General features: G+C 34.6%; 1 pseudogene across 2 annotated transcripts in view; it reads left to right on the top strand.

Annotated features, from left to right (window-relative positions):
• LOC149779620 (5-hydroxytryptamine receptor pseudogene) overlaps window positions 1-21,995 on the top strand; it is a 298,611-nt pseudogene that overhangs the window by 59,794 nt on the left and 216,822 nt on the right. The window contains exon 1 of one of the 2 annotated variants that reach the window (XR_016415685.1): window positions 9,762-10,081. The exons of the other annotated variant lie outside the window; for it this stretch is intronic. The product of XR_016415685.1 is annotated as a 5-hydroxytryptamine receptor pseudogene, transcript variant X2 (transcript). Of the gene's footprint in view, window positions 1-9,761; window positions 10,082-21,995 lie in introns of those variants that run through there. 2 annotated transcript variants of the gene reach the window in all.

Below are 21,995 nucleotides of genomic sequence, written 5' to 3'. Positions count from 1 at the left end.
ATATCTCTGGAAAGAATACGTTGATCGACACACGCTTGGCACACTTGATTGCCGACGTTATGTAACTATCCACAGGTGATGCTACTATTAAAAAAGTTTTTATTGAATGTAAGCGAGAAAATTTTTAAGTACCTGTTAATTATATTTGGCAAACATGCGTCAGACACCACATAAAAAAGCAATTACGTACAGAGATATTGCAACAATAATTATTTTGACGTGACTAAATGTACACAAGTTTTAATATTTTTCAGTTCCGACTTTTGCTTCCTCCCCCTCCCCCGATATATATATATATATATATATATATATATATATATATATATATATATATATATATATATATATATATATATATATATATATATATATATATATATATATATATTCCGTCCCTTATATCGTAGTTGTCTATCATATAAGATTGGCCAATTGTTTAAGGTAGTTATTTTTTAGTTGTTTATTTATTGTCGATGTTTTTAACTCATTTTCTAAATGCGCGAGTGGTAAATAGAGTGGTGATCTGGGAATAATGGACTACTAATTGTAAATGGGAAATCTAGCTTAAACGGCCGTCATGAAAATGACACCGAGGGAACGGGGAATTACATGTTAAATACGTACATTGATTTAACATTATAGCATTATGGGCCACCAAGTGGGAACGTGGGAATGTGGAAATGTTACATAAAAGCGTCTATAGGTTTAATCGGCATCCTAATGGCCATCACCCACAACGACTGACCAACGCTCACACATACTTACCAACACCCAGCTTTACTGACCAGCACCCTTTCCTACCGTCCAAACTACAGTGTTTCTTACGAATATCCACTTTACTCACCAAAACCCAAAACCACTGAATAGCACACTCTTAAAGTGGATGTAAAGGCTGAGGTAGAGAAAGGGGGAATAACACATATAAAAGACAAAATAGAACCCTAAACTCCAAACCAAAGTGTAGTGAAAGGTTTAAATGATATGGATGCTTACACCTTGCGGATCTGAGTGGTCCTGAAAAGGGGCATATGCTTCGCAAATGTATATTTACCAATTTCCTAAACCCATTACACGCCTTCACTCGACACCTGAGTAAACCTCATGTAACTAAGGGCCCATATTCTTAAATTTCTTCTGATAACTTTCTCTCGTTACATAAACTTGTTGATATAATATGTTTAATTTTTCTGCAGCATTTCACATCCTCATGATCAAACAGCATCAAATAAATTATAGTTCAAAATTGAACACAATTTCACATCTTGCTGGCTGTTTGGCTCGAGACCCAATGAAATAAATGCGAATACATCACTGTATACTGACTAGCAACGGATCGAATACGAATTATATGAATCCACATTTCCAACTTGTTTTCCATGATATATAGTTTTCATTTCTTGACTTTAGATCAAAGTGACATGTTTCAAATAATACTGTATAAAATAATATGTGGATGATATGAACTGTTCCTTCCCTTTTGACAGTAATGGATAAGGTCACTTTATTCTTAATATGAACACTCACTCCAGTACATCTGTAGCAGAGCGAAGAATCAAACTTGCTTCATTGGCTATCCACTTTCTGTCAATGTTTGTGAAGCGACAATATGTCAGTGAGCGTGTTAAAACTAGGGTAACAATATGTCAGATATTATACTCAAACTCGAGTGACAATATGTCAGCGAGTATATTCAAACTGGGGCGACAATAAGTCAGAGAGTATATTCAAGCTATGGCGACAATATGTCAGTGAGCATATTAAAACGAGGGCGACAATATGCTAGCGAGCTTATTAAAACTAGGGCAACAATATGTCTGCAAGTGCATTAAAACCAGGGCAACAAAACGAAAACAATCCATTTATAACAACATGAAGAAATAAACTTGTTTTTTTTATTCAGCACATTCAATATTACATTGTTTGTGCCACTTGTTGGTTGTAACACCGAGTATTTTTTTCTGTCTGTCTGTCTGTCTGTGTGTGTTGGGGATTATGCTATAGTATTCTATCCCTTTAACATGTTGTAATGGTTCTTTTGGTTTCCCTTTGTTAGCTAATTCATTCATTCATTCATTCATTCATATATAAAATTGCGATTTAGTTGGCAATACTATTATTTCCTTTTATCAAAAATAATTTTCTTGAGAAAAACAGACATACAATGTACAGTGCTCAAGAGCAAATTACTTTGGCATTGTTGTTTTATTAAAATAAATAAGGATGTAAACCCCAATTCAGCATAAAGCTACACCAAAGCCTTACGCCGAAAAGGTGTTGGCTTGTTATTGACGAAGTGTTATCATCATTTTATGTAAAATGCGTTCTGCAACAGTTCGCCGGCCAAAAACAGCTGTCCGCAGGCAAAATAGAAAATGAATTAAAAACTAGATCGGATTTTTTTTATATTAAAATGGTTGTCACAGTTGAAATTTTAAATATTACAAAAAAGAAATATACATATACGAACCGTCACAAACTTGTACGCCTAATGAATTTTCTGCTCGGTAGAGCTTTTCCTTTTTCTATGTCCGTCCATTTTTCTGTCAATCCAGTGTTGAATCGCTTGGTATGTACTAACAGCGAGCGGTAAAAATGTTTCGGACTTATGCACATTATAGACTTTAAGTGACAAGACTTGAAGCATGAGAATAAAATGGAACATTTTTTTATATATATTTTAGCAAAGTTCTTATGAAAAAACTGCTTTCTTAATTTTTTGCAGGACATACAAATCAATCTCCTGATTACCGCAGTTTTCACTATTATCATGACCGGACATTTTAAAATAGACTGGCAATCTTGTAACAGAACATAAAAAATATAATGTCCATCAATGTTATCTTTTTGTTTCAGAACATCCTCGGAGCTTTCTGCTGTAAATCATGCAAATATGTATCGTTCGATTGACCATAGAACAGACTACATTCTCAAAAATATTTTAAATCAATAATTATACATTTACAAATGAAACTAAAATTCACACTTCCTTTCTCCACCAAAGTCTCTCATTTTTCCATCTTATAAGTAGAAAAAGACATTTTTCCTTTCTTCGGACCTTACTTTGTGCCCTGATTTGTTTTCACTAAGTCGTTTATAATCTTCATTGAAAACCTTCAGTGTTTCCATTTTCATGCTTTATATACTTTGTACACCACTTGCAGCATCCCACATTCTGATTCGTTAATACAAAATACAAGATGGACCGATTGTATATAAGCCGCCCTGAATGGTTAATCCTGAAATTATATAAAAAAGATATACAAAGAAGATTCTACCCGTCTTGTTATCCCTTCTCAAAAGAATCACGATCTGGCTTAGGGACAGACGGTTCACGGTCAACCTTACCATGCTGCTCGATCCGTCTGTGTATCGGTAAAATTGGTGGTCAAAGAAAGAAACAGTCAGCGGTACTTGTGAGGAGAATCTATACTGCAAGACAAAGTTATCTACGAAGCGTATCTGAATAGGAAGCTTTAATTTGGCTTGCTTTGGTTGGTACGGTACGTTACGGCACAGCACAGCACAGAAGTACGTTACTTAGTGCCACGTCAATAAAAGCAGAATGGCCTTTTCAATGAATACACCACGGTAGCTGATCCAGGCTGGTACGATGGTAGGATTCGAACCCATGCCCTTGCAGTGGTTAGTCCGGCGTGCTAATACTGAACCAACGTTGCTCCTGGAACCTTAGCACGAAGACGTTTAGAAATGGAGGAAGATAAGGACCATTTCAAGAAAAAGTCTACTAACCATCATTGCCAATGTATGTGTGTATGTACGTACGTATGTATGTATGTATGTATGTATGTATGTATGTATGTATGTATGTATGTATGTATGTACGTATGTATATATGTATGTATGTATGCATGTGACCAATGTCTTCTTTGTATCAGCAGCATTTTACATAACAAATTCTTGTCTATGATTCTATGCTATATTTTAAAATTATTATTGCTTGACGGTATACATGTTTACAGATGTTGAGTTCAAGGTGTAGTTTTTTTAGAACTTAAGAATGTTCTAGAAGCAAGTTATTTATGAATTTGATGTGAAAATGACCCACTTCCTGGTCCAGCTATCGTGTCTTAGCTTCTTATATAAATTATCTTTACTTTAGAATTACTCATTCCACATCACAACATCGGTCTTGGTTTAATCAATTTAAGTTATCCTTCTGTTTTTTAAATTCCGGCGAGCCTTCCGGTAGCCGAAATGGTTAGAGCGTATGCCTCGGATTCAGGGGGTCACGGGTTTCAACCCCAGCCGACTTATACCAAACACTTTTAAAAATGGTACTAACAGCTACCTCGTTTGGCACTCAGCATTAACGGGTTAGTGTGAGGACTGGTCGGGTTGGTGTCAGGACAGTGCGACTGGGTGAGATATATGATGTCACATGTCTGTGGCATGATGACCCAGTGCTGGACGTCTCTATAAGGTGCCACACTGCAGACATCGTAGCAATATATCTCTAATTCTCAAAGCTATGTATAAAATCTCAAAAAGACACACATTTTAATTATTCACTGGAATTACAAAGTGTTAGATATGTTCGGACTAAATCACTATATTGCATTATTGTTAATTCCTTCAAGGACATTATGGATTGCATCATATTGATACATCAAAACTGTTAGCCCATCATCACATTCTAGGCAATTGGTACATCGGCACTTTCAAGATTGGAATTCATTCGGAACGCCAGTGGAATTCATTCTTAATATTCTATACTTTTAATCTTGTGATAGAATTTTTGGATTATTTCGGATTAAATTCACAATATTGTAAGTTTATTTTTCAATTTTTAATTTGAATTCTTTGGAACGAGTTATTTGTTGAATTTTACAAAACTTGTTGGTTTCCGTTAATTTCTGTTACTTAGTTTAAGACCATAGAGTCGTAAAAAACATGACCTACATCGTAATAGAATGCGAAGGTTTCCAACGGTAATGCCTAGTCTAACTGCAGACGAGAATGGAACTGAAAATTTGCTATGTAAACCTTCTGTTTACAACGTACAATCAGGGGCAAAAGGTAGCTACGTAAACCTTCTGTTTACAAGTTGTATTCATTGGCAAAGTAAATTAAATATACATAACAGACTATATACTACTATCTAAAGGTCGAGTCATATATATATATATATATATATATATATATATATATATATATATATATATATATATATATATATATATATATATATATATATATATATATATATATATCAGTGTCTTAAATAAATAATTAATTTTATGTATGGATGTTTACTCTCCATTGTGAAATGTGTATGTATGTGTTGATAAACCTATGAATAGATCTTCAACAAAGATGTCAAGATATAAAATTACGATGTGTTTAAATATCGTGGTCAAGATAATTAAATTAAGCCAAATACAAAAGTTATGTATTTACTACCCACATCAAAATACACAATTTATTCCTTCCTCAGGCTGTGTTGTTTGAACCAGCAAATATTCAAAACTTGTAGGGGTAGGTGTGCTCGCTGCTGATTTTTTGTTTGCTTCTTCCCATCATCACTATTAATACCAATATTGCCATCATCATCAAGACTGTTAATGATATGTATGTATGTATGTATGTATGTATGTATGTATGTATGTAATGTAATGTAATAAATTTGGAATATGCGCATTTGGTTATAGCGCCCCGTTTTAAGGAATTCTTAGATTTTTGTGATTACTTGTCTGATTATTGGAATTTGGTGCAATATAAATATTCCCTTGCCCGAAATAAATGGCCAATTACCAGGAGGAAACGTCACGGAGTAAAGCGTTAGTGAGTTTCCATGATGCCATGGTTCACTAGTAGTGAAATAAGGTCCAAACCGAATGAGTGTCCCTGGAATAACAAACTCCCTACTAAAATCTAGTGGTGAACATTGGTGGTGTGGCTGCAGTGGCAGTATTTACGATACGAAACCGGTAAATTACACAATGGAATCAATAGGAAGGGACTCGGCAAATACCGTTTATGTCGCCATGGTGACAAATGTGATGTATTTGTTGTTGTTGTTGTTGTTGTTGTAGGGTTTAACGCCATTTTTCAGCACACGATAGGCTATACATGGCGGCCAGTATTAATGGTGGAGGAAGAACCCGGGAAAACCCCGGAGAGAACCACCGACCCACGAGAAGCTACTGGCAAGCTTTCTCACATACCCACATTGGCTGAATCCGAGACTCGAACCCATGCAGACAGAGGTGAGATGGCTGTGATCCTTAACGAACTGTGCTTTAGACCACTCGGCCACTCGGGGGTGATGCATTTGTAATGTCGAAATGTGCCTGGAACTATAGTTTTACTGGCCTAAGGTGGTATAGTTAAAATAGTTCCCTGTGTTAAGGGATAGTTGTATAGTTTCTACGGCGTGAACTGCTGGCGGTACGGAAACCAAACGAAGACAAACCATGCAGATGTGCGGTTGATAGATATTTGGCAGGTTGTGAGCTCTGTGGTCTTGCATTGATTAGAGTAAAATTTATGTATAGAACGGACATTTCGGGCTTTCTAATTTACAACTGAAGTTGTATGGAAGTCTTTGGAAATTTGGGGTAACTTATGACTTCTAGCGAGATTCGCGCCAGGGTTTGACACCGCTCGGTCAAGTAAAGACACTTGGCTTGTAACAGTATGTATGTAGGTAGGTAGGTAGGTAGGTAGGTAGGTAGGTATGCCTGTATGTATGTATGTATGTATGTATGCATCTATGTATGTATTTCTGTATGTATGTATGCATGCATGCATCTATGTATGTCTGCATGCATCTATGTATGTATCTATATATTATGTATGTTTTATGTTCTTTACCCGTTTGATAAGGTTGTTTTTAATTTGTCAATCATTATCCGTACAGTATTCCATACAAAATGTATGGAAGAGTAAGATTTCAATCTTGATACATAGTCCCTTGTTTTCAACCTGCTCTTTCCAATAGTAGGACAACATTAAGCTAGATGTATATGGCGTTTATTCAGCTTTATGGTCTCGGATTGACATTAACATTTTTAAGTGCCTTTTTCCATTTCATGATGGTATCCCTGCTAAAATAAATCAACCATGGTTTGTTGACACGTTTGGAAAACGCCGATGTTTTTTAGTCTTGTTCCTGCTCCATCACTGCCCCATGCAGCAGCAACATATAATGGCGTATATTTGGACACACGGTACTAATGGTATAGAAAAATGGGAACCAGCCTGGAAATGGGTGAACCTAAAATAGAGTATATATGGGTCTGGCTGACCAGGATTGATTAATAATGTACGTTATGTTGTAGGAAAAGGAATCTTTTGAGAGCTTATCTTAGTTGTAAATGAAAAAAATGGAGACATTGTTATATTCATGGAATTTCAGTCCTTTAACAGTCTTGAGTTTAGAACACTCATTACTAAAATTAGCACCAGACTCTTTGGTGCGGAATTGAAAGTACATGTTTCAAACACCTGCAGGTCCAGAAAATGCCGCGGCTCATATCCTTTCCTCTACACAGAAGCTGACATCCAGGTTTCATCTATACTGATAAATACAGGTTTGATCATGAGCACTCAAAAATTCTAAGTTATTAAATTTTTTATATCATGATGTTTGTATAGGTTTACTATGGGAACTGAATTAGTACCGTTAGTCCTATTAGTGTCGGATTCGCTACGTTTTCGAAACGACCAGATGTCTAATTTGATTTACATAGGGACTGAAACGTTTCACAATCCGCCTTGTTCAATTTCCATCTCTGACCTAATTCATCAGGTTTGGGAGTATGACGTCTTGAGCATATTGACGAGGCGACACTGAGACTGTCACTGACTTATCAAGATAAGTTAAATTATATAGATGATCATAAATGTTCAAATCGAAGGATGCGTAGGATCCAGTGGCAGGATTCGAACTGGTATACGAATTATGATTAATAAGGCAACAGTAATGATTTTTAAAAGTCTTCTATTTACTTTCGTGAGGAATCTTTAATCCTACACGTATATCGACGTGACTGTAACTTTTATATGGGTGTAATTTTGCTTCGTTTCTTATGTTTGTTTTTTGGGTTGGGTGGGGTGGGGGAGGATGTCCATTAAACGTCGCGATGAAAAAAAAGAAGAGATACCTCTCCCCACCCGGCCGCTGAAGTTATTGATTTACTATAAAGCTGGTGCAAATTTCGTTCCAAAAAGATGTATGTAGTTAAAAATGTTCTGAACCAATGGTCACAGACCAACTGTCTGATTCAGTCGTTATTTCGCAGCTCCTTGCACAAAATATTCAATGTTACAGTGATAAAAGGATAAGTCCAATGGTCCCATTTACATATTCCAAAAAATTCCTTACGTATCTTTTATCTGTACTTAGGCACAAACTAAATAAGACATTGAAACGAAATGGGTCTCAATTACTTAATTTGCTACCATACATGTTGTACAACAAATTGTTTCGTTTGCTGTCATAAAATTAATCTTGACAAGAAACAATCACTTTACATCGTCATTGCACGAAATTCAATGCTTTATTATAAGTTTACTGGATCTTTACTTATTGCACGAAAAAATGTACAAACTGTTGATAACACAAAAAGTATACCAATTCCAGATAAGTCTTGTATCTTCTCTCGACACAAATTGACCAGTTTTTAAAACGTGCAGTCTGCAAGCTAAAATATTGTCAGAACTTTAACCTGATGCAATTTCGGAAAGTACCATCGGATCTGCAGTTATAACTATGGTATTGATTCATACTGGCTCCTCGAGCCACATACAAATGATTTAAGTATCTGTTTCTTAAAACAAAAGTGAATTAACCAAGATTTCACTCAGCTCCGTTGTGTGTGTGTGCGTGCGTGCGTACGTGTGTGTGTGTGTATGAGAGAGAGAGAGAGAGAATTTGCATGAAAAATATATTTAATTGCCAATTAATTGAGAGAGTTGTACTGAACGGATATATCTTCTATCGCAAAATCTTATTAATAATACATATAAGCTAAATTGTATTTGTCTGATTCCGTGTTTAAAATACGTTCGCCCAAGAAAGACCGAAATACAAAGTTGTTTGGATTGTTTTCCGTCAAATGTTATTACGGAACGGACTTTGACCGCTAGCGTACCTTGACCTCTGTCCATACAAAGGTGAGTTGTCGGTCATTTCTTATAATAATGGAGAGATGAGACAGACCAGTTAGATGCACCCTTAATCAATATGCAAGACTTTTGTTCCAAACTTAATAGCATTCTCTCCAAATGACTGTAACGCGAAAATAGCTAGGCTGTTTTCTGACGGTATGTGGGAATTAGAAACATTCGATGGGTTTTGAGGACTTCCTGGCATATATAACAAGATAAACCTTTGTAAATCGCACACAAAATATACAAAAACACTTTGTCACTATGATATCTGCATAGATATAGGCTAAAGAGAAATATATCGTATATACAAGAGCTGATTCTATGTTTCTCTAAACAATCAGAAATCGCACAAAAAGATTTTAACTTGAACAAAATCATTTACTGCAATATAAACTCTGAGTCACTATATTACCTAAAGAAATGAAAACGGAAATACTTTTACAACTAATATACAACAGCAGACCAGCATATGCATCATACAACATGTATACAATGAAAACATTATATATTGTAAACAAAAAGATATACACTGTGAGTAACGGGGACTACTTAATGGCAAATCAGCTTCCGCTTTGGGTATTCTCCACTGAAGTACCTATCAGAAACAGCGTGAGAAAAGAGGTCCAAGAAAAGGGGAAAATTACTGACTACATAGGATTCCGTTGCCAGTGTGTCATTTTGCTAACATGTACTCTTTTGCCAAAACATCTTGGAACAATTTCTAAAACATGCTGCCGAATGCCGTGTTACTAGAATAAGAACCTCCCACACAGATCTATTTCAATGACGAATGCTGTGTTACTGGAATACGATCCTCACATATGGATCTCTTTCAGTGCCGAATTTTTCTTATGGCTTGGATTTTTTAAGTTTGTGTGAACAAACGAAAGAACTTGCGGATTATGAAAGTTATATACCGACTGATGCTATCTAAATATATTCGAAGGTAAGACGATTGCATTTTCTTTACAAGTTTGCTTTGACATAGTTTGGTTGTTCTTGTTTGATATAATCAGTGATTATTGGAGTGACATTAATCACAGGAATATGTCAGAATCGCCACAATCATGTGTGTGGCGTGTGCTTCTGTGAAAGGTTTTCTCCACACAGAAGACATGCAAAAGTTTTTTAAGATAATGTAATTAGCGACGTTACTACAACTGTTCAAAATTTTAATTATAATATAATTTAAAATTGTTTATTTTACCTTTACAACAAGCATTTCGATTGGTTAAAATCATGTCGTGTGACACAGAAAACTAGACGCTATTTGGTTCGTAAAACCGTAAATGAATTACATAGCATTCAGGCGATTTTGCAATATTTGTAAACATTTATTCAAAATATATTTAAGTTGTATATTTATTGAGATTCGTTATCACTGGTATAAAGATTTGTAATGATAAAATAATTGAACCTTATATTTTTCATGTAGCTTGAAAATTGAATACACACCGCCATTCGTGCAATGCATAATCGATTTTCAAACTTTATGACTACATGGATTTTGTAACTATTACTTGACATATTACCTTAAAAACCTTCCTGTATTCAGCGGACAAACTTTACGGGTCTTTAACCCACGGTTTTTCAAGTAAAAACCTTGTAAATGCATTTTAATATCCTTGAATGAACTGAGAATCTTATTATTGTATACAAAACATTCTTTCAGTATTCTTTATAATGGGGACTTATGTCTTTGCCTATTTACAGCAGATATTTTTGAACGCGCGTTCGTACTTTTATGATAATAAAAATCTCGTTAAACTATCATCTCACGATAATTTCAGAGCTGCAATTGATGGTTCTGCTTTGTTATGAAAGAGGCAATCACAATGTCTTACACATTGCAATCCATAATATCGCTAAAACAATATGAGTATGGTGTGCGGGAGTTAATTATATTTTTCTTCTGCGGAATATTGTGAAACACATCAAAATATCAGGCAAAGAATACATTTACATTTGCTAATTTTGCTATCTAATATTTTCTTTCTAACTTGAATGGTGTTCATGCAGTGGGGACAGATCTGTAACTTAGATACAGCATGAAAATTCACTATCGAGTCTTATGCCCGTTGAAAATCTTCACCCTTTGATGGGAAGTTCATACTTTTACCGGTTCTAAACTCGAAACTAATATGAAACTCATTTTGAATTTGAGGAAGACATTCTATTCTTGGTGCACTACGCAATACCCAATAAGTGTCGTTCAAACAGGGGGATTATGTACACGTGGACAGAATAAAATAAGTGTCGTTCAGATAGGAGGATTATGTACACGTGGACAGAATAGCATGCGGAATTTCATGCAAAAGACACTTCAATAACACACAAGCATGACAATACACGGTACAGCAAGTCAGGAAAATATGCCCAAGCTCTTTTAAATTATCTTCAGGTCCCCCTTTCAAGGCGAACCACACAAACAAATAGCAGCTGCAAAGTCGAACACCTAATCATAATATATATTGTACATACTGTGTTGTTATAGTGAAATAAAACATCAAAGAATAAAATACTAATATGTATGTATGTATCTATTTATGCATGTATGATTTTCTCTGATGTCTTGTATTAGGTTCAATGAATAATACACCTTTGTTAGTTTCTCACTATATTAGTGTTAGCTTCACAGTATAGAGTTTTCTGCTTTTTATAGGATATATTAGATACAGATTTAAGAAACAGTGTCCATATATCTTTCCTCTATAATGTTTGCTTGACATAAACGAACTCTCAAGGCTCCTGTGCACCTAGTAATATATACGATTTATCAACAAATAGAAATAAACAGTTTTAGTAATATTAGTATTATGTACAATACATGCTTATTAGAAGAAAAGAAAACAAATTACACAAAAAAAATATAATTACAAAGATAAATGTAATCAACATATACACTAGTATAATCTTTATAGCTGTTAAAGTGGTTATCAGAACTCAATTTATCTAATAAAAATATAATAAAAATATGGTGTGCATTACGGTTACTATCAAGTATTTTATAAATAATTAATCAAATTATATTGATAATTAATTACAAATTCAATTTCATTTTTAAAGAATTAGTAAACTTATTTTTATGTTATTAGATTATACTTTTACCAATTAAGATTTTCTGCAAAGTAAAATAATATGAAATATTCATATCTAATTGTAAACAGGGGACATAATTCAGAAAAAAAATTATTAAAAATTAATAAAAAATTACTAAATGTCATATAGTGTTTTTGAATTTAGACCTTTTGGATATACCGTATTAAGACGGTGAATCCAACAGGTTTCCTTTAGTAGACGTTCCATTTCAGAATCAGCTTTAACAATAGGTTGGAAGGAGAAATCTTGCAATGTATGGGAATTTTTGTTAAAATGTGCGGCAACATGAGATGAAAATGATTGATCGATATAATTTTTTATATCTGATCTATGTTGGTTCATACGTTTAGATATTTGTTGACTGGTTTGACTAGTAATACACACACACACACACACACACACATACATACATACAGTCAAGTCAATCAGACAGTCACACAATACGGCTTTGCTTCTATAGAGATTAGTTTGGCATGACAAAATCATCAACAATAACAAGCGTGGGAACCTGTTTGCATAGAAAGCTATTGTTACATTGAAAATGGAATTATAATGAACCCCTTTGGTGATGCATGTTTTTACGGATCTCTCCGTGAGCCTGTTATGCGTAACGTTCGAGAAGAGAGTCTCGCTGGTAGACAGTCTGTGCGCATATGCGATTGTTGCCGTGATTATATCTAACCTGTGTTTATTTCTCCGAGATGTTGACTTACTTTTTGCACGGTTTATGTGGATATACATAGTTGTATTATTAATTTATGTCGTCTCTAAAGTCTATGAGCTAGGATATTATGGTTCAAAGACCCGAGTGAAGTACGATATCTTTCATACAAATATGCATCATTGTGTGTCGTTGTTTATGTTGGAAGACATGGTGTTTTCCACCTGGTGGTGCTAGTGAATTGAAAGCAGTATGGAAATGCTTAAAATTTTAAAACACAAGTGATAACAAAACGTTGGATTATTTTTTGGTAAGGCAGAAGAAGATTAATCTTATCTGATTACAAAACATGAACAGTTATCAAGACAGACATCAGTGTGGAATGTAGATTTGATTACTCTCTACATTGATACGTTGAAATACTGGATATTTTAACTTATGTAGCAAGTGATCTTATCAGATCTACGTTAAATACCATAGACTTGACACTCCTGTTTTCTTCGCTATTTTAACTGCCGAGACTTACAAAGATAGATATATGTATGAAAGATATCTTTAAATGGCGATACCTTTCTGACGCGATTTAGCAAACAGTCAACATTACAGACAAGCAATAAACTGCAGGTCTGAAGTTGTTAGAGGGTACTGGTTACCTTATCTCCGACGTCTGTGCATCACGTGACTCAGTGCCTCATTAAAAATTTTGTTTCCACTGTCTGCTATCAGCAAGCGGCCAAAGACAATTACTAAGCACGCAATGCGTTTGGGCCACTTGATTGTGTACATGCACGCTATTAATGCGTGTCGAAAAATGAATCTGCACCCAAACTGTGAACAAAATGGTCTACACTCCCTGCTGTCAACAAGTCGCAATATTTTACTGCCAGTTTCAGGCAACTTCATCGCACAGAACAAGTTTACGTATGCCATTAATATATTTCAAAAAATGAACGTGCACCAGTTTGTGAAAGAATTCCTTCACTGCCGTGTTTGTGCTAAGCAATTATTTTAGGGTGAGTAATTCTTGTAGTTCACTTCCAAGTTTTTATTTTGTTTTTCAAGAGTTCGTAAGATGACAGAACGTTTTAATGTATTTCAATTGACATTTCCATTGTAGAATAATTTTGGAACGTGCCATGGTGTCTACGTATAATTCGAGTTTGAGCAATGCTCAGTTCAATAGCTTGAATTGAATGAATTAGCATACAACACAATAAGCGTTTACACGAATCAATTTTTGCGATGTTTAAGGCATAAATCCTCTTCGGGCAAGAAACGCAGAAATACGGCACTTGGAACTTAATGCTAAATAAATGAAAAAGTTTCAATTAATAATAGTCGTCGAGTGTTTTACATCTTTATGACATGATTGTCCAGATGTTATCTTCTGTACCTCTCTTCCATGACGGCCAGTAAGGTATTCCTTTTAACGATTCCTGTCTATTAATCTCACAATAGTCAAAGATTACAAAAAAAAAAAAACCGATTTGAAACTAATGTGAAACTTATAAAACTTTTAATTTGCCACCTTATATATATTTTATATATATGCTAATGTTGATAGAAGATTATTTTATTTTTACATTACACAAAAGAGGAGTCTAAGTACAGTTTTTCTCTCGTGTTTACCTGTGTGTGATGTGTGCGTGTGTGTGTGTGTGATTTGGATTTTTTTAACGTAGCTTTAACAATTTTTCAGTCATATTGTTACGATGTCTGCAGGGTGTCAGTTTATAGTGATGTCTAACACTGGGGCATCATGCCGGGCCGGGGATCGAACCCACGACCTTCCGCATCCGAGGCGGACGTTCTAACCACTAGGCCACCGGAGCGGTCGTGTTTACCTGTAGAATAAAACTTGCTTCAAGATCAAAAACTATCCTGATGATAAATGTGTGTGTACGTTGGTACTCAAATCTAATGGGAATACTTACAGTAACATCATGCAACTAATGACGTCAAGATGACGAGAAGACAGCTTTAAAAGAGGAGCGAAGAAGAAAGGTAATTTACTTAATCAATAGACAGCTGCGGCGATATGTTTGTCTTCCTTTGAAAAATAAGTGGGAAAGAAAGTAGAAATAATGACAGTTTACTTCTTGAAAACAGGTTTTATCAATTATTACGACATGTTTGGATTTACTTTGGGAATACATTTAGATGTTTATATTTTCTCTTGTTGTACAATTTTCATCCGATGTATTACTGATAAACACGGAGGGCATGTGACGACTGTGTGGTCTCAGTATTTAAAGACGTTGTACAGACAATCCGTTTTAATTGACATACATTGAAATAATACAGTTTTATCCATTGGCATAGTATTTCTCTGGAGTTAAGCAGTATATAAACAAAAATAATAATCTACCCAGATTCCTGATTTATTGATAAAGTAAGTACAATTTAAAAGGGAAATAATTAAAACTAAGTCACAACATTTTTTAAGGGTCATAATGCTTTTTGCGATGCACATGCATTTCTTTGCTTTGAAACGTCAAGAATGCATTATGATTGTGCTACGACAATCAATTATTCCGCAAATAAGTAGATACCCCGGAAACATGACGCTATCAATGGTGACAAAACCACTATCGATTCCAAGGTGCTAAAAACAGGAAAAAATGATTTAACAGCACACAATCTGGTTCTGATTGTATATTAAAATATATCGCAAGATGACAAACGTTTAGTCACACCATAAACTCAAATGTGTGTGTCACAGAGGCAGCATGAAGTAGGTTTTATATTTTGGCTAGAAGACAGCATTCATCAATTCATTCCGTACAATGTTCTGAACACTAAGACAACCTGGAAAAGGGATTCATCAATGTTACATATTTGCCATGTATTTTCCTTTAATGCGTAATGTTGTACGTACTACCGAGGTTACCCCATAATATTGGAGTTGAAACCAGTCTTCCTTATTTTAGTAAAGGATGCAATTATTTTCTATCACCTTAACAAATTTGGCCAATATACTCTAGCAGGCTAGGCAACTAAAGTGCTTTGTTGAACGTAATTGATATGTCAAATATATCTAAGTATATTCACGGATGTTTCTATTAGATAAAACTGATACTGCGTATTTGTGTTTAGTGCACCCACTGTCTTTACGTTCTTATATAAAATATCAAGTTTCCTCTGTTTCAGAGAAAAGCACTAATAACTGGATATTTCTATCCATTTTAAGACATAACTTGACGCAAATAACTTGTGTGCGTAGAAAGGTTCGAAAATGCTTTTCTGCGTCATGCAAGATTTATGTGAATGACACTTTCTCTTGGACATGGATCGACAGTAATTAGTCAAATAAATAAACAATCACCAAGACAGAAGAAAACTCGATCAAGCTGTTTAACTTTTCGCTCTCTATAGTAGAAAACCAATTTGAGGTATGTTTAACTACATTTTCATCCCCCAAAGAATTACTCTCTCTTCAGTGCAAATGGCAGATGAAGCACTGTGAACGCAAGCTTCATTGTCAGCATTCTTTCTGGGGAAATGTGTGACCTACGATTTGCCCCTGGCAAGCAGAATCTAGTTTTCAAAACGCAGTCATACAGGCAGTGTTTTTTTTTTTTTTTACGTGTCCTGAAAACAATTTGAGGATACAGATCAACTATGCCCTACAGTAACTTTCATGATAGTCATATGACTGATCTCACTAGAGGATACCATTATAATGTTCGAAAGGAATATATGTACTTCATCACCGTATACATGAAAGAAAGATATCATCTTTAATTCAACAGTTATTACTATCATAGTGTAAATTCACTATTTTCGCTAATGGCTTTTGATAAAAAGTTCTTTGCACTGCAGTTACGTATTCAGTACGGTTCCACTTCTGTATAATACGTTTATTACAGTCTACTTGCACAAATTTCTCACAAGCTTAAAATCAGAATTGAAACACGGGTCGTTGCAAGTAAAACATCTTCACGTAGGTTACCGATAGTATCATTGTATTAGACATCGCAAGTTACTCTCCGCTTACGGATAATATTATTGAAAATATTGTGGTAAATAAAAGTCTAATAACGGATAGTATTATTGAAAAATGATTGAGATAAATATAAGTCCGCTTACGGATAGTAAATAAAAGTCCGCCTTGGGATTTTATTATTGTAATGACTTTGGTAAATAAAAGTCCGCTTTGGGATGGTATTATTGTAATGATTGTGGTAATTAAAAGTCCGCCTTGGGATTTTATTATTGTAATGATTGCGGTAAAAAAAACTCCGCTTTGGGACGGTATTATTGTACTGGTTATAGTAAATAAAAGGCCTCTTTATGATGGTATTATTGTAATGTCTGTTGTAGAAAAAGTCCGCTTTGGGATGGTATTATTGTAATGTCTGTTGTAGAAAAAGTCCGCTTTGGGATGGTATTATTGTAATGTCTGTTGTAGAAAAAGTCCGCTTTGGGATGGTATTATTGTAATGTCTGTTGTAGAAAAAGTCCGCTTTGGGATGGTATTATTGTAATGTCTGTTGTAGAAAAAGTCTGCTTTGGGATGGTATTATTGTAATGATTGTGGTAGGAAAAAAGTCCGCTTTGGTATGGTAATTATTGTAATTATTGTGGTAAATAAAAGTCCGCTTTGGGATGGTATTATTGTAATGATTGTGGTAAACAAAGTCCGCTTTGGGATGGCATTATTGTACTGGTTATAGTAAATAAAAGTCTGCTTACGGAGAATATTATTGTAATGATTGTGGTAAATAAATGTCCGCTTTGGGATGGTATTATTGCAATGATTGTGGTAAATAATTCCTATTTGGGTTTACTATTATGGTAATGATTGTGGTAAATAAGACCGCTTAAGTATAGTATTATTATACTAATTGTGACAAGTAAAATTACGTCGTGGAGAGTAAACAACGGCTTGAGGATACTGTTAAGACACCCAAGAGTAGCACGTTATTATCGTATATTTACAACTTGTAGAAAAATACAAAAAAGGGAAAAGTAATCAAAAGGTAGCAAGTAAGCTTATATAATTGGGGTTGCATGTGTACTGAAAGTGCACAGGTAAATATATGCGTATGTTAAAATAGTGGAAAATATCAATATATATGGATCCGATATTCAAGTTCTATTCATAAACCTATCTTGAAATTCATAATATAGATATATTGCCATGTTATTCGACTGTTAATATTTTCTTAATAAATGAACTATACATTGTATAAGCACTATTCATTTCACAATAGTAAGGATTTCCCGTATTATTTCTTCAATTTCCACTACTATTCATTTCACAATAGTAAGGATTTCCCGTATTATTTCTTCAATTTCCCCTACTATTCATTTTACAATAGTAAGGATTTCCCGTATTATTTCTTCAATTTCCACTACTATTCGTAAACTTAAATAAAATGATATTCGTCTCTAACTGCAATATAATTAAAATCTTCATAACACATATGTTGTCATTGAATATTTTGATAACGATCATGTTTAAATATGTCGGCCATTGACTAAAATACGACAATTACATATAAGGCTCTTAAACTCTTGTTGAATAAATTATACATCATTCTCTGATTTTTTTAATGCTTGGAACCTAAGAAGTTCTGAATAAATGATATAATTTGTATGGTTTTTTTTATGTGCATCAAAACAAATATTGTATGAACTTCACACACACTCAAAAACAAACGGTGTGTGGACTTTTTTAAACAAACAAAATAAAAACCCAGTCTGCCTTTAATAAATTTATAGTTGGAATGTTCTCGATTATTTTTCCTCACAAACGTCATCGTATCTACCCAGTTAGGTTTATAAATTTGGTTCAGCCTTCGTTCTAATATAGTGTTTGTTTGTAACCATCATTAGTTTTAGTAGATGTGGCGTGACTGATATCAAAACAATTTAATTAAATTGATTTAGTACGATTATATACTTATTATATATTTAGTTATATTCATTCTTATATTCTGTATTATTTGTTCTTGATTGCTGATCTATAAGTTCATGTTTTACTATTAGTGATATTGTGTTCAACTGGTTTAAACTATTTTTTTTAATGCTTTCTATAGATTTTTTTCCTGTTTAAATCTTGCTGCAATTAAATAAATGCCTATTGATTAATTTACACAAGAGCAAATATGTACTTGTAAATGTATTGCTTACACTCGACTAAAATAGTTTGATGCAAAATTTAGAGAATCGTCCTGTCAATACTTAAAGTAAGTTGGAAGAATTAAAGACAAAATCTGTACCGGTAGTACCGCGGATTCATTTTATAGTCATTATTATCGACATGAGCATCGTATTCATTCCTTTCATTCTAGTCAACATCATCCTCGTCGTCGTTTTCTTGTCAATGTCCTAATTTAATTTTATACTTCAAAAGGCATGTTTTATATGAAAGAAACAAACCTTTTTGTTTAAATCAGCACTTTATCAATGTTGCCAGCAATAATACAATCATGTTACATCCTGGTTGTTTAAATATCATATACAGAATGCAATGTCTCTTACTCATTACATAATAATATTGTTCCATATGGGAAAGTTATTAGGGACTTTCTACAACATAATACATTATTTTCGTGTAATATCAATCGCAGTGAAGTAACTTAGGAGACTTTTTTTATTTATAAAAAGACGGCATATATCACACGCATAAATCTAAATACACCTGTAAAAGCTGTACAGCTATTTTCCTCTATCTGATGCGATCACGCCTCTTTTGATTATATCACGTAGCGCAAGTAGTTTCCTTATTTTATCTACTTACGAAAGATACAGAGTGACGATACATGCACAGTTTTCTGAGTATCTGGGCCTTTATAGATGATCCCCTAGAATAAGATATGGGGACCCCAAATATCATGCCTATGGTGATGGATCTGGACGGAATGTTTCCACCATTTTCTTGGCGTTATGCAAACAGTAAGTGATGGAATTGGCCGCATATTCTACTTATTTCTGTAACTCATTTTCGGTCATAAATAGACTTAGCTCTACTTTGCTGAATGTCTGAATGCATTTGCTCTTTACAGATGGGTTAGATGATCGCTGTGGATAGTTTTGTCTAGGCAGTCAGTGGGTTTAAACCGTGCTTAGCGATGAAAATTCTTGTTTTGCTTTATGAATCAGAGAAGGAATGTTGCCCTAGAGGTACTAGCATTGCTCCTCATATCCCCTTCATTACTGAATGAGGGTCTTTGCTTACATCATGAATTGACATAGAGTTGAAAGTATTGATACTTCCAAAGATAACCTGGCGAACGAGCCGGAAGAGATTGGACTTTCTTAGGGCGAGGCAGAAGCCATTGCTCAAGACCGACCTTGACGGTGGAAATTACTTGCAGCCTTATGTCACAGACGGGATGAAGAGGACTACTTTCCTGGCACTTACGTGTGTCTTGATTGACTGTCTATTTATCTCTATTGTACTTGACATTGAAACAATCACACTTTTCATCTCATTATTTGTCTTTCATTAAGTATGTTTTGCAATATGTCGCGTTAGCCAACATCATACCAAAACCCTCGACATATACTCATTCGGATCTTTTTGGATTTCTTTCTAAATATGTTAGACTGTAATAATTCATAGAGAACTTCAATCATTGCCATCGTTTTCTAAGTTCTATCTTTCGCAGAAAATATAAGTATTTTCTGACCTTCGGTCTTCTCTCGCTGATTTGCATAAATAATATCGAAAAGGTATTGACCTCTTTTGGTGTTTTTAATTGTGATTGAAAATACCATATCTTAATAGTAATTTAGCTTTCTTTGTAAAATATATCATTTCAAAATCGATAATGTTTTTTTATGTAACGATTCTTATTATATACACTTTGAGCTTCCTCGTCCCTCTCCGATGCCAGTTGAACACCTGTAACTCTCTGAGAGTGACGCGGAGCAATCCCAAACTGGTAAAGAACGTTCGGCGTGTAACGTGCGAAGAATAGTCGTATAACATGATAGGTCTTGAAAAGAACACTCGGCAAAGTTTTACTAATAAATGATATACCTGCATATTAAATATGTAATGTTATTCCTGCAACTTTGTAATGAAAATAATAGAAATCTTTAGGTTTCAATTATCTCCATCTTAGGCTTGTGTTGCTGTTAGTGAAGACAGGTCAAATACATTCATTGTGAGTTTATAAGTTATTTAGATATAACAACAACCACGTGCTCGATATCAGTTCTTACCTCTGTACTTTTTCTCTTACATTCGATCGAAAAAGCCGAAGAAGTTCCGATTAGTGTTATATACCGATTGGTGTTGTATACAGTCCCTCACAGAGTCCGTCGTATACATGCTGAAATCATTATTACAGTGTATTAATACGCCATCGAATCACGGTTTGATTGATATACCTAAGGTATATCAGATTTCTTTTATTGACATCTACACCAGAACAGGCATGCATATATATATGGTGTGTGTGTGGGTGTGGGTGTTTTGTGCCTTAAGTCAGTTGGTGTTGTTTTCGAGTCGTAACTAAGAAATCGCTTAGGCCAGTCCGAATCAGCTGCTTGAGTGTGTCCTTGAGAAGGCATGGTTTGGTTGTGGTGTTTTAGGGTACATCATCAAAAGTAGGTTATTTAGTACAGAATTTGAGTAAAACGCCTTGATGAAGGGCTGACAACAGTAACTGACACAAGCTGAGTTTATGTAAGGATTCGATGAATTCGTCACCCGCACCCTTTAGGTCGCGTGTCTGGCACTATAACTACCTACTTAGCCGCTGCGGCTTTCTCTTTGAAAATGGCACCTACCATGTCCGGGTAATGGACACCAAGTACCATTTTCTTTAAGAATGATACTTTGCGTCCCATTCCCCGGCATGGTATAGCCAAGATCATGCTTAGAATGCTGTTGATAAGCTTCCGACTAATAAGAACCTCTATTGGTAAGCATATCCAGATGAAACTCATTATCAAGCAACTTTATGAAAAAACTAAATATCTATCGTCAAAAGCAACATTATATCTTGGAGATCATTGGTAAGTAACACAACTCATCAGTACTTTCACAGTCATGTCCTGGCATATCTAAGAATAGTTGGGCACAATGATAAAGCCCCACTATACGAAAATATATTTTTCTGTTGGAAAAAAAATAAGTGAA

This window comes from Sinohyriopsis cumingii, chromosome 17 (genome assembly GCF_028554795.1).
Source record: "Sinohyriopsis cumingii isolate HCF-2022 chromosome 17, ASM2855479v2, whole genome shotgun sequence".
Lineage (NCBI taxonomy): Eukaryota > Metazoa > Mollusca > Bivalvia > Unionida > Unionidae > Sinohyriopsis > Sinohyriopsis cumingii.
The sequence above is the reverse complement of the archived record's forward strand: the minus strand, read 5'-3'. Positions and strand labels throughout refer to the sequence as shown.